The 14343-nt window shown below is 40.3% G+C and overlaps 1 non-coding gene across 1 annotated transcript; it reads left to right on the top strand.

Annotated features, from left to right (window-relative positions):
* Window positions 1-2246: 2246 nt before the first annotated feature.
* LOC148544927 (small nucleolar RNA R71) lies at window positions 2247-2354 on the top strand. Its single transcript, XR_015900600.1, has one exon. It is a non-coding gene; the product is annotated as a small nucleolar RNA R71 (small nucleolar RNA).
* The last annotated feature ends 11989 nt before the right edge of the window (window positions 2355-14343 follow it).

The raw sequence follows: 14343 nt of genomic DNA, 5'->3' as shown, positions 1-14343 counted from the left end.
TATAGGATTATGAGGAGGTAAGGTGAGTGGAGGTATGTGGAGATCCTGTGGGGTCCACAAATCCTGAGGTGTCAAGGATTTACATCCCTGCACCAATTAGGCATGTAAAATGCCTTTGCATGCAATTTTGGCGTTTAAACGCCGAATTGATGCTTGTTCTGGGCGTTCAGCGCCCAGATGCAGCATGTTTCTGGCGTTGAACGCCAGTTCTATGCTTGTTTCTGGTGTTCAGCGCCAGCTTTTCTCAGTGTGCATTCCTGGCGTTTGAACGCCAGGATGCTGCTTGTTTTGGGCGTTCAACGCCAGATCTATGCTCTGTTCTGGCGTTGAACGCCAGCCAGATACTCCTTACTGGCGTTTAAACGCCAGTAAGCCCTTCCTCCAGGGTGTGATTTTTCTTCTGCTGTTCTTGATTCTGTTTTTAATTTTTTGATTTATTTTGTGACTCCACATGATCATGAACCTAATAAAACATGAAAGAACAACAAAAACAAAAATAAAAATAAAATTAGATAAATAAAAATTGGGTTGCCTTCCAATAAGCGCTTCTTTAATGTCAATAGCTTGACAGTGGGCTCTCATGGAGCCTCACAGATGTTCAGAGCATTGTTGAGACTCCCCAACACCAAACTTAGAGTTTGAATATGGGAGTTCAACACCAAACTTAGAGTTTGACTGTGGAGGCTCTGGTTGACTCTGTACTGAGAGAAGCTTACTGTGCCTCTTTCCTATGTTTACAGAAGGATGACCTTGTGTTTTAAACACAAGGGAGTCCTCATTCAATTGAAGGACTAGTTCACCTCTGTCAACATCAATCACAGCTCTTGCTGTGGTTAGGAAGGGTCTTCCAAGAATGATGGATTCATCCTCATCCTTCCCAGTATCAATGATTATGAAATCAGCAGGGATGTAAAGCCCTTCAACCTTTACTAACATGTCCTCTACTTGTCCATAAGCCTATTTTCTGGAATTGTCTGCCATCTCTAATGAGATTTTAGCAGCTTGTACCTCAAAGATTCCCAATTTCTCCATTACATAGAGTGGCATGAGGTTTATTCCTGACCCCAGGTCACATAGAGCCTTCTCAAAGGTCATGGTGCCTATGGTACAAGGTATTAGGAACTTTCCAGGATCCTGTTTCTTCTGAGGCAATCTCAGTTGATCCAATGCATTTAGTTCATTGGTGAACAGGGGAGGTTCATCTCCCCAAGTCTCATTACCAAATAAATTGGCATTCAGCTTCATGATTGCACCAAGGAACTTGGCAACTTGTTCTTCAGTGACATCCTCATTCTCTTCAGAAGAAGAATACTCATCAGAACTCATGAATATCATAAGGAGGTTTAATAGAATCTCTATGGTCTCTAGATGAGCCTTAGAGTCTTTTGGTTCCTCAAAGGGATACTCTTTATTGATCATTGGACGTCCCAGGAGGTCTTCCTCCTGGGATTCACGTCCTCCTCCTCTCTTGTGGATTCGGCCATGATGGTCAATTCAATGGCCTTGCACTCTCCTTTTGGATTTTCTTCTGTATTGCTTGGGAGAGCACTAGGAGGGGTATCAGTGATCTTCTTACTCAGCTGGCCCACTTGTGCCTCGAAATTTCTAATGGAGGACCTTGTTTCATTCATGAAACTCAGAGTGGCCTTAGATAGATCAGAGACTAAGTTTGCTAAATTAGAGGTACTTTGTTCAGAGTTCTCTGTCTGTTGCTGAGTGGATGATGGAAAAGGCTTGCTATTGCTAAACCTATTTCTTCCACCATTATTAAAGCCTTGTTGAGGCTTTTGTTGATCCTTCCATGAGAGATTTGGGTGATTTCTCCATGAGGGGTTATAGGTGTTTCCATATGGTTCACCCATGTAATTCACCTCTACTATTGCAGGGTTTTCAGGATCATAAGCTTCTTCTTCAGAAGATGCCTCTTGAGTACTGTTGGATGCAGCTTGGATTCCATTCAGACTCTGAGAAATCATATTGACTTGCTGAGTCAATATTTTATTCTGAGCCAATATGGCATTCAGAGTATCAATTTCAAGAACTCCCTTCTTCTGAGGCGTCCCATTACTCACAGGATTCCTCTCAGAAGTGTACATAAACTGGTTGTTAGCAACCATGTCAATAAATTCTTGAGCTTCTGCAGGCGTTTTCTTTAGGTGAATGGATCCACCTGCAGAAGTATCCAATGACATCTTAGCTAATTCAGACAGACCATCATAGAATATATCCAGGATGGTCCATTCTGAAAGCATGTCAGAAGGACACTTTTTGGTCAGTTGCTTGTATCTCTCCCAAGCTTCATAGAGGGATTCACCTTCCTTCTGTCTGAAGGTTTGAACATCCACTCTAAGCTTACTCAGCTTTTGAGGAGGAAAGAACTTGGCTAAGAAAGCCGTGACCAGCTTATCCCAAGTGTTCAGGCTATCTTTGGGTTGAGAGTCCAACCACACTCTAGCTCTGTCTCTTACAGCAAACGGGAAAAGCATGAGCCTGTAGACTTCAGGATCTACTCCATTAGTCTTAACAGTATCACAGATCTGCAAGAATTCAGTTAAGAACTGAAAAGGATCTTCAGATGGAAGTCCATGAAACTTACAGTTTTGTTGCATCAGAGAAACTAATTGAGGCTTCAGCTCAAAATTGTTTGCTCCAATGGTAGGGATGGAGATGCTTCTTCCATGTAAATTGGAATTAGGTGCAGTAAAGTCACCAAGCATCCTCCTTCCATTATTATTATTTTCAGCTGCCATATCCTCTTCTTGTTCGAAAATTCATGTAAGGTTGTCTCTGGATTGTTGTATTTTAGCTTCTCTTAGTTTCCTCTTTAGAGTCCTTTCAGGTTCAGAGTCTGCTTCAACAAGAATGTTCTTGTCCTTGCTCCTGCTCATATGAAAAAGAGGAAACAGAAAAATAATAATAATAGGGATCCTTTTTACCCAGGTATAGAGGTTCCCTTGTTGTTAGTAGAAGAAGAAAGGATAATCCAAACACAAGGGTGAGGATAGCAGAGATATGAGCTGAAGAGAAGTGTTAGTAGATGAATAAATAAATAGAAGAAGATGAGATGTGAGGGAATTTCGAAAATAATTTTTTTGAAAAAGAGTTAGTGATTTTCAAAAATTGAAGGAGAATTAAAATTAAAATTAAAATTTAAACAATTAATTAATTAAAAAGAATTTTTGAAAAAGAGGGAGGTATTTTCAAAAATTAGAGAGGGGTAGTTAGTTAGGTAGTTTTGAAAGAGATAAGAAACAAACAAAAAGTTAATTAGTTAGTTGAAACAAATTTTCAAAATCAAATTTTAAAAGATAAGAAGCTAAGAAGTTAGAAAAGATATTTGAAAGAGATATGATATGAAAAGGTATGATTTTGAAAAAGATAAGATAAAAAGATATTTTTGAAAAGATATGATTGAAATTAGGTTTGAAAAAGATTTGATTTTTAAAATCACAATTAATGACTTGATTCACAAGAAATCACAAGATATGATTCTAGAACTTAAAGTTTGAATCTTTCTTAACAAGTAAGTAACAAACTTGAAATTTTTGAATCAAAACATTAATTGTTGATGATATTTTCGAAAATATGATGTAAAATTAAGAAAAATATTTTTGAAAAATATTTTTAAAATTTTCGAAAATAAATAAGAAAAATGAAAAAGATTTGATTTTTGAAAAAGATTTTGAAAAAGATAAGATTTTTAAATTGAAAATTTGATTTGACTTATAAGAAACAATTGAATTTTAAAATTTTTTTGAAAAAGTCAATCCAAATTTTCAAAATTTATGAGAGAAAAAAGGAAAGATATTTTTTTTTATTTTTGAATTTTTAAAGATGAGAGAGAAAAACATGAAAAATGATGCAATGCATGAAAATTTTTTATCTAAACATGTGATGCATGAAAGAATGCTATAAATGTCAAGATGAACACCAAGAACACTTTGAAGATCATGATGAACATCAAGAACATATTTTTGAAAAATTTTCAAGAAAAGAAAACATGCAAGACACCAAACTTAGAAATTTTTCATGTATAGACACTATGAATGCAAGAATGCATATGAAAAATAAGAAAAGACACAAAATAAGAAAATATGAAGATCAAACAAGAAGACTGGCCAAGAACAACTTGAAGATCATGAAGAACACTATGATTGCATGAATTTTCGAAAAATGCATAAATTTTTTTTAGAAAAAAAAATGCAATTGACACCAAACTTAAAAATTGACTCAACACTCAAACAAGAAACACAAAATATTTTTGATTTTTATGATTTTATAAATTTTTTTTTATTTTTTCGAAAATTAATGTGAAAAAGAAAAATAAAGATTCCAAAATTTTTAATATAAATTCCAGGAATCTTGTGCTCTTTAGTCTAAAGCTCCAATCTGAGGGTTAGACATGGCTTAATAGCCAGCCAAGCTTTAGTATGCTATTACATGCATTGAAGTGATTAGTTGAATCCTCAGTCCAAAGGAATTTAGACATGGCTTTACAGCCAGCCAGGATTCAACAAATCATCATGAAACACTAAAATTCATTCTTAAAAATTCTGAAGAAAAATATATTTTATTTTTTTGAAAATATTTTTTTTCGAATATTAATTGGGAAAAACGAAAAAGAAGAAAATATTTTTGAAAAATTTTTCAAAACTTTTTGAAAATAAAATAAGAAGAAAATTACCCAATCTGAGCAACATGATGAACCGTCAGTTGTCCAAACTCGAACAATCCCCGGCAACGGTGCCAAAAACTCGGTATGCGAAATTGTTACTCTGAGGTTGTAAAATTTGTTGTTCGTTCTCTCCCTGGCAATGGCGCCAATAACAGGTGCACAATACCATGGTCCAAACATAACTTCACAACTTCGCACAACTAACCAGCAAGTGCACTGGGTCGTCCATGTAATAAAACCTTACGTGAGTAAGGGTTGATCCCACGGAGATTGTCGGCTTGAAGCAAGCTATGGTCACCTTGTAAATCTCAGTCAGGCGGATATCAAATGGTTATGGAGTTTTCGAATAATAATAATAAATAAATAGAAAATAAAGATAGAAATACTTATGTAATTCATTGGTTAGAATTCCAGATAAGCGTATAGAGATGCTTTCATTCCTCTGAACCTCTGCTTTCCTGCTGTCTTCATCCAATCAGTCTTACTCCTTTCCATGGCAAGCTTTCTGTAAGGGCATCACCGTTGTCAATGGCTACATCCCATCCTCTCTGTGAAAATGGTCCAAATGCTCTGTCACGGCATGGCTAATCATCTGGAGGTTCTCGGTCACGCTGGAATAGGGTTCACCTCCTTTTGCGTCTGTCACTATGCCCAGCACTCGCGAGTTTGAAGTTCGTCACAGCCATCCCTTCCCAGATCCTACTCGGAATACCACAGACAAGGTTTAGACTTTTCGGATCTCAGGAATGGCCATCCATGGGTTCTAACTTATACCACGAAGATATTAATATCTCGGACTCGGTCCTCTGTATTAGATATCTAAGAGATACTCATTCTAGCTTGTTTGCATGTAGAACGGAAGTGTTTGTCAGGCACACGTTCATAAGTGAGAATGATGATGAGCGTCACATAATCATCACATTCACCATGTTCTTGGGTACGAATGGATATCTTAGAAGCGGAATAAGTTGAATTGAATAGAAAATAGTAGTACTTTGCATTAAATCATGAGGAACAGCAGAGCTCCACACCTTAATCTATGGTGTGTAGAAACTCTACCGTTGAAAAATACATAAGTGAAAGGTTCAGGCATGGCCGAATGGCCAGCCCCCAAACGTGATCAATAGATCAAAAGATAATCCAAAGATCATAAGATGTCTAAAAGACTAGTAAAAAGTTCTATTTATACTAAACTAACTACTAGGGTTTACAGAAGTAAGTAATTGATGCATAAATCCACTTCCGGGGCCCACTTGGTGTGTGCTTGGGATGAGCTTGAAGTTTACACGTGTAGAGACTTCTTCTGGAGTTGAACGCCAAGTTGTAACATGTTTTTGGCGTTCAACTCTGGTTCGTGACGTGTTTCTGGCGTTTAACTCCAGACTGCAGCGTAGAACTGGCGTTCAACGCCCTTTTGCGTCATCTAAACTCAGTCAAAGTATGAACTATTATATATTGCTGGAAAACCCTGGATGTCTACTTTCCAACGCAATTAGAAGCGCGCCATTTTGAGTTTTGTAGCTCCAAAAAATCCACTTTGAGTGTAGGGAGGTCAGAATCCAACAGGATCAGTAGTCCTTCTTCAACCTCTGATTCTGATTTTTGCTCAAGTCCCTCAATTTCAGCCAGAAAATACCTGAAATCACAGAAAAACACACAAACTCATAGTAAAGTCCAGAAATATGAATTTAACATAAAAACTAATAAAAACATCCCTAAAAGTAACTAGATCCTACTAAAAACATACTAAAAACAATGCCAAAAAGCGTATAAATTATTCGCTCATCAATATTCCACCTCTTTTTCTAGTTGTTTTAGGCGATCTTAAAGTGCCTCCATGACTCCTGTGCTTGGCAAATTCTTATCTTTGTTAGGCTGAGAAGTATCGTCTAGTGTGACATCCGCGTTCTTATGCGGCGTTCTGTTCTCCAAATTAAAATTGTGGTCGTTGTCAAGGTTGTCCGCCATGATGATGGAATGACTTCTAGGTTCCCCGGCAACGGTGCCAATGTTCCGAGGGTTACCTAAAACTGTAGGTTGATCTCGGACGAGATCTTCTGTACTGGTCGGAGATGACGTGTTCGGCTTGTGGGTGGTGGCCGGAGCTGTCGTGTCTGACTTATTGAACTGGCGATGCTGCTGATCCTTTGTCACCAGAGGATGGTGGTACCTGCAAGGGACTCTGATGCTTAAGTTAGCAAGGGTATTAAGCATATTTTTTGTAGAATCAGAGTATGATTTATACTTGGGTTCTCCAGTGTATTTATAATGTTTGTAGAGTGATCTTTCTGGAGATAAGATAGTTATCTTATCTTATCTTTAAGTGAAGTCATCTTTTCTTCAAGGGGACCGCCCTTATCTCTCTAGGCTTGGGCCGCCTTTGGATTTGGGTCGTGTTTCTCTGTTTGGGCCCTTTTTGGGCTTTCCTGGTGATATGGCCGAGCTCTTTGAGAAGAGGTCGGATAGTCCTGACCTGAACAGGTCGGTTGACTTGTCTTCAATCAGCCCAGGTCATACAGCTCGACCCAGGGTATGAACAGCTGCCATGCTTTTAGTTTCTTGTTCAAAAATATTTGTGAGGTTTCCTTCGGAGTGTTGTACTTTAGCTTGTTATAAACGCCTCTTTAAGGTCCTCTCAAATTCAGGATCAAGGTTAAAGAGAGGTTCTTTATCTCTGTTTCTACTCAAAAACAAGAAAAGAAAGCTAACAAAGAAGAAAAAAAGAAATATATATGTCACAGTATAAAGATTTCCTTGTCACAGTATAAAAATATTGTACAAACTTGCAAAACAATTAGTAAATTAAGCACAGATATATGTTGATGAGTTATTGAACCCTCACTGGATTTTGTGTTTACCCTCTAGTCACTCAGTGTTTATTGGGTTTATCCACTCTATTTTTCTTTTTATTCTTACTTTCTATAACTTTGTTCTTTGTCTAACCAATCAACAATTATAGAGTACAGTCATACCAAAAGTCATGAGGTCTTTAATTAAGGTTGTAATGGGGCCAAGGTAAAGGTAAGGATATATGTATAAGGCTAAGTGAGCTAATAAGTGAATCCTTAATTGGACTAAGATCTCACCTAACATACATATTTAGTAGAACAAGCTTCTTTACCAATTTTTCCATATTATCCCACTTGTTGTTACATGCTCATGTTTTAATTTTATTTTTATCCCATGTGCATTGCTTTTATTTTGCATTGGGGAATTCTTTTGTATCCCCTTTTATTAAATGCTGAAAAATAACTTTTTTTTTAATGCACATGGTAATTGAATCACTTTTATTTCTCATGAGCATGCTTCCCAAATTTTTTGAGTAATTTTATTTCTTTCAACTTTTCTACCTTTTGTTTCTATCATCCATGTTTTCAATAGGTTTCCCACATTTTAATCTATTCATAATTTTCTTTCTTAAGCTAACCAAGGATTCAACTTGGGATTTTATTTTGTTTTTCTGCTTAAGGCTAGTAGTGTGGCTAAATAGAATAAAAGAGATTTTAAAGGCTCAAGGGGGCTAACAAGGGTGATGTGAAAGGTAGGTTATTTTGGGATAAGTGAGCTAAAATCAAATGATGGCCTCAATCATTCTTTTGGTATGTATCTATATCCTATATTCTATATTCTATAATTGGACATATAGATTAAAGCAAAGTAAAGAACATCAGAATAAAAAGAAGCGAAACACACATGAATGAAATTATGGTTTGAATGCAACCATACAATTAAGCTCAAGACTCACAGGCTGTGTGTTCTCTAACTCAAGCATCACATATCATTCATATACGTTATGCAGGTTTAGTTAAAAATTCCCATTATTATCATAAAAAAATTATTTAGGGTGGCCTTTAAAGTTTTAATGTTCCTCCTTGATGAAATGTTGTCAACTTAACTATATGATGTAATGCTATATATACAAGGTTTATGGATTTAAATCTGTTATGTTCAATTTCCTAGCTTACTTCCTTTTTATTTTTCAATTTAAACTATGCTATCTTATGCTAAAAAAGGGTAAACTATACTAATTAATCCACTAATAAGTCAGAATTGCAAACTAAACTAAATAACTAAAAATATGAACTAAAAATAAAAAATGCGGAAATAGAGTAAAAATACATAAAAGTAGCAATGTATAAGTACTCAGAAAATAACAGTAAAAAGAAAAATACAGAAAAATATCCAAAATAAAAGAAAAAAAAAGAGATGTAGTGGTTCACCAAAATAAAACGCCAGAGATGGCAACCTCCCCACACTTAAAGTGAAGCATCGTCCCTGATGCTCAGTCAAGCTGGGTGTGAAGGGGTGTCATCACTGGTAGGGATGGTAGCAGGAGGCTCTGTGGTGGTGGTGGGCTCAGGGTCTGGCTGCTGTAGAGGCGGTGCTGACTGGATCAGGATCTCCGGATCTGCAGCCTTGATCTGATGCGTAACCTCCTGATGTGGTGCAGCCTGCTCTGTGCCTGCCTGCGGATGGGTCTCCTCCTAGGGCTCATCCTCCTCCTCCTCTGATGGCTCTGATGGTGTGTCGGGCTCGCAGGGGATGTCACCACCCTGTCGGATCATCAGCTTCAGATGTGAATAGCATCGCTGGCTGCGACGCTCCAATCTCTCATACCGGCGCCGGTTACGGTGCTCCATCTGATCAAGCTGTCAGAATAGGCGGTGCACGAGGCGGTATACGGGCTCAGAGGCAGGTGGAGGTGCAGTGGTGGCAGCAGGGGCAGCAGGTGCAGCCGTGGATGAAGAGGGTCCAGCAGACGGTGGGGCTGTCTCATCAGTAGCAGGGAAGGGTGGTGTTCTGGAGCCCAAAGCTAGGAAGTTCCTGCTGTGAGGAATGATCTTCCTGCAGTCCGCCGCTGGTGGTCTCTCATCGGCATCCTCCCATGGCACGTCAGCTCGACGGCCTAGCTGTGTAACCCGATACGAAAAAGGGAGGGTGCCTCGGACGTGGACCCTGGCCATATAACGCCGGATAAAGCGTGGCAGATAAGGGTCCTTACCCTCCATCACACACCATAGGAGGGTGATCATAGCAGCCGAGATCTCCGTCTCACGAGTACTCGGCATCACATAGTTGCTCAAGATCTGGTGCCATAACCGAGCCTCATCATTTAAGTACGCCCTCTTGATCCCTCTAGGCATGGTGGTGTCCTGACCCATCTCCCAAGGAACAGTCGGGTCGAGAGCTATCCGTGCCTTCACAGCATCCCAATTAAACTGCATCAGGCGCATGTCCTCCTCAGCCTTTTGATAACCATCAGGCTGATCGGACTTGGCTGGGAGCTGGAGAATGTCCTCTATGGCCTCCTCAATGACCAGAATCTGCTTTCCTCTCAGGTTTACTGCATCGAGGGTGGTGATGTAGTAGTTGCAGTAGAATTCCCTGACCCAAGATGCATTGACCTCTGTCAGTGCTCTCTCCAGAAAGAACCTGCCTCTTTGCTTGATTTGCTCAGTGGTGTATTGCTGGAGTGCGTCTGGAATCCTCAGAGTTCTCTCCAGGTATAGATTCCTAGAGTTTGCAAATGCCGGATACTTCTGCTCACAGTACCGAATTGCAAATTTTATTGAATCATTTGCAGGGAGCAGCTGGTCAGCTTTTTCCTGCTGTGTAAAGTTCTTATCCCGCCATGAGGAATCATGCATGAGGTCAATAATGGACTGGGAGAAATCTCCCCTCTTGCGCTTGCCAGCAGCCTTGCCTTTTCCTTTCGTTTGTGAGGCAGACATCCTGAAAAATGGGAAACTAGGATATGGATAAAATAAGGGAAGCAAATAGGCAATTAGACAAAGAAAACTCAAAGCGGCAAAGGAAAATGGGAAGTAGGTAAATAAGTTAAGTAATGGTGTATTAAGGATTGTATAGTAGGTTAAAAGTTGAAAGGAAGAATTTACAATAAAAAATGTATCAGAATTCAAGTTAAATAGAAAAATTGTCATTATGCCATGGTTAGAAAGTTAGAGGACAGTGAAAAATCAGAAAAGAGATTTTAAAAGGGTAGTATGGTTAGAATTTGAAAAAGAAGTTAGTAAATTTAAAATTAGTGAGTCAGTAAAATGCGGCTTAAAGTAAGTGGCATAAAGAAAATAGTCCATGTAACAACGATTCACAATTATGAATAGAAATAACTCATAACCGAACAAGGAAAACAGGGTGATGTTGATTCAAATAGATATAAAGAAAGCAAGAACTGGAATCAGAATATCACAAATGCAGTTTATAAACCAGGAAATCAAAGAGGATAAGAAAGTTTGCCATAGTATTCATGAAACGGTTTGGTTAAGGCAGAGGACAACAGAGTTTAGATTGCCAAACCAAAACATGAATGAAAATAATTCACAAAAAAAAAATTTGGGCAGCATTCCGGCTAAAATCGGATAGTCCCGGAAAATAAACAGCAAACAAGGCAGTTCATATGAATTAAAAAGTCAAGCTGTAGGTACATATATATAATATAAACATGAAAATTCAATGTAAAGAGCAGCAATATACAAGAAATACAGCATATGAACAAGATTACAGCAACAGCAGATTTGCAAATATGATAAAACAGAAGCAAGAACAGTGCAAATAAACAGACCTAGAGCCACTAACCACAGCCTAATCTACCTAACAACCTAAAATCCACTACAACATGCATATCTAACTATCCTAACATGAACAAAAATGGAAAAATAAGAATAAACTATGAACGGATAAAAGGGATTGCATGTTGCGGAACCTGGAAAGCGAAAGAAGGAGGTTGGGGTACAGAGGTGGCTGGGGTGGTGGCGGTGACGTCCGGCACAGCGGGTGGCGGCGGTGGGCACGGCGGTTGCGGCTGTTAGGGGGTAGGGGCTTTGGGAAGGGTAATGGGTGAAATAGGGGAGAGGATTGGATAGGGGAGAGGGGGGTGGCGCGGCTGGGATGGCCGGCGGTGGTGGGTGGTGGTTCGCGGAGGGCAGCGGCGGAGAGGGGGGAAGAGAGGAAGAAAGAAGAAGAAAGAGGGGAGGGAGGAAGGGGGGTAGGTGGCGGCGGCGTCTGGACGGCGGCGGCGTCTGGGTGGTGGCACGGTGGTGGCTGGGTGGTGGTGGTTGAGGGTTGTGGAAGAAGAGAGGGAGAAGAGGAATTGGGGGGGGGGGGGCTGCGCGAATGTAGGGTTTCGCGTGACAGGGGGTGTTATATTTTTGAATCCACGCGGCCGCGTGGGGCACGCGGTCGCGTGGTTGGGGTGAAAATGAGAGTGACGCGATCGCATGGGGCGCGCGATCGCATGAAAGGGGTGGAAGAGGGGATGACGCGATCGCGTGGGTCGCGCGATCGCGTCGCTGGAAATTGTGCTAAACGCACGACTCCAGCACCGTTTCAGCGTAACTCTCTGTCTCCTTCTGGGGTGATGTGCAATCCATGCAACGCGATCGCGTCGCTCACGCGGTCGCGTGGGATTGGTATTGTGCAAGTGACGCGATCGCATGGGGCATGCGATCGCGTGGGCCAATTTGTGCAAAACGCACAAGGGCCGCACGATTCCAGCCTAACTTTCTGGATGTTGGATGTTTACGCCGATCTCCAGGTCACGCGGCCGCGTGGATGACGCAGTCGCGTGGATAGTGTTTTCGCAATATGACGCGATCGCGTGGGGCATGCGGTCGCGTCGTGCATCCCCTTTTTTTATTAGTAAGATAAATGCAGAATGCAATGATTAATATGAATACTATGCATGATTCCAGGTTTAAAAAATGAAAGCAATTAACAAGGATTAAATTGAAAAAGAAGCGACCATACCATGGTGGGTTGTCTCCCACCTAGCACTTTTAGTTAAAGTCCTTAAGTTGGACATTGGAGGAGCTTCCTGCTATGGCGGCTTATGTTTAAATTCATCCAAAAATCTCCACCAGTTCTTTGAATGCCAATAGCCTCCGGGATCCCATACTAGGCATGTAAAGCTTCTGAGCAGCTTCAGACAAATTTTTAGGCTCCCGGGGTGACGAATGTCAGAATAGATTCCAGGATCCCAAGCTTTGCTATTAAATCCGCCTCTGTCTTGATCTATATGTTTCCATCCGGGCGGTTTAAAAAGTAGAATCTCACCATGGTGACCAAACGTTCTCCGGGATCCATGCAATTGAGCATGATACCAATCCATGTACTTCGAGGTGAAGCATGGAACCTTATTGAACCTTGTGCACCAACTCTGAGTACGAGCCATTTCCCTCTTACTCTTAAAGCCGCAAAGAGCGTTAAGCTGGCCATCTGTTTCAAGCAAACCATATTCAAGTGAATAAGTAAAGTTATAGGTTAAGGATTGTACCCACTTGAAGCTTGTATTAGGTGGTAATGGCCTTGGGGTAGGTGTTTCTGGTGGTTCTGTAAGTTCTACTCCCTTGTGCTCTTCTGTGAATTCCTCCACTTCCTTGCAAGGCTCTACAATTGTATCTGTGTCCTGGTCAAAGTCTTCTATGTCTTCCTCATCACTTGAGTCATAGATTGGAGGTTGAGAGAAATCTACCTCCGCATCGTCTTCATATTCACTTGGGGAAGATTCTTCGACCTCAGAGAATTCACTTGCGGAAGGCAGTTCATTACTAAGAGAATTTGACTTGTGACTATCATCATCAAGGGAATTTGTGTCCTGGGTCATTCCGTCTGATTCTTCATAAACAACTTGCCTAGGAGATTGTACAATATCCTCCTTAGCATCAACTGTAGCATCCTTGACGGAGTTCTCCTCAGTTCTGGGTTCCCATGGAGGTTCAGCATCTCCTAGATCTTCAACCAACTCTTCTTCTTGAACAATGATAGCTTCTTCTACCTGTTCTAGTACGAATTCATTCTCTGTCTTGTCCACTGGAGTTTCTGGTATCTCCTTCATGCTACGCTCTTCGTTAGACTGTTCACATGGGGCTGTGGCTGATCCTTGCGTATTTGAGCGCCTAGAAACCCATTGAATTATTGTTTGCTCCAGTTGTCGAATGGTTGTTCGAAGTTTATTTACTGTTTCCTTTAGGCGAACCTCTGCTTCTCGGGTTACCGGACTTGCGCATGATACATAGGAAAGTGGTGGTGATTGGGAGTGATTGGATTGGTACTGGGGTAAGGAAGGATCATATGGTGGCAAATGGTGAAGAGAAGCTTGTGAGTGTGGTGGTTCGAGGTTATGTTGAAAGGATGGTTTATATGCATGGGGTGGGGCTTGTTGGTAGTTACAAGGCTTTCCACCACATCTTTCAGCTGGGTATGCACGGTAGAATGGTCTTTGTCCAGGATATCTCGGAGGGTGTTGCTGCCTAAAGGGTTGATTAGATCCTCTTGGCTCCATCCATCCTTGATTGGTCTGACCTTGATGCATATTCCTGCTGTAACTTCTATTTCCTTCAATAAAGTTAGAACTAAACTCAAAGCGAGAGGGGTGAGAATTATGGTAGCAAATGAAAAATAAAAAAGGAAAAACAGAAATAAATAAACAAGTAAAAGAAAAATATTTACAATAACCAATAATAAGGCACACGTTAGCAATTCCCCGGCAACGACGCCATTTTGATGAGAGAACTTTTGCGTGGTCTAGAAATTTGCAGATAAATCCTCGTTGCAAGTATAGTTTCTAAACCTTCAAAAGTCCTTTCATACAAACGTTTTTGGTTGTCACAAGTAACAAACTCCGTTAAAATTGATAACCGAGTATTTAA

The sequence above is a fragment of the Arachis ipaensis genome, chromosome B9, assembly GCF_059453495.1.
Source record: "Arachis ipaensis isolate K30076 ecotype BB chromosome B9, ASM5945349v1, whole genome shotgun sequence".
NCBI classification, from domain to species: domain Eukaryota; kingdom Viridiplantae; phylum Streptophyta; class Magnoliopsida; order Fabales; family Fabaceae; genus Arachis; species Arachis ipaensis.
Note: the sequence above shows the minus strand (reverse complement) of the source record. Positions and strands in the feature narration are given on the sequence as shown.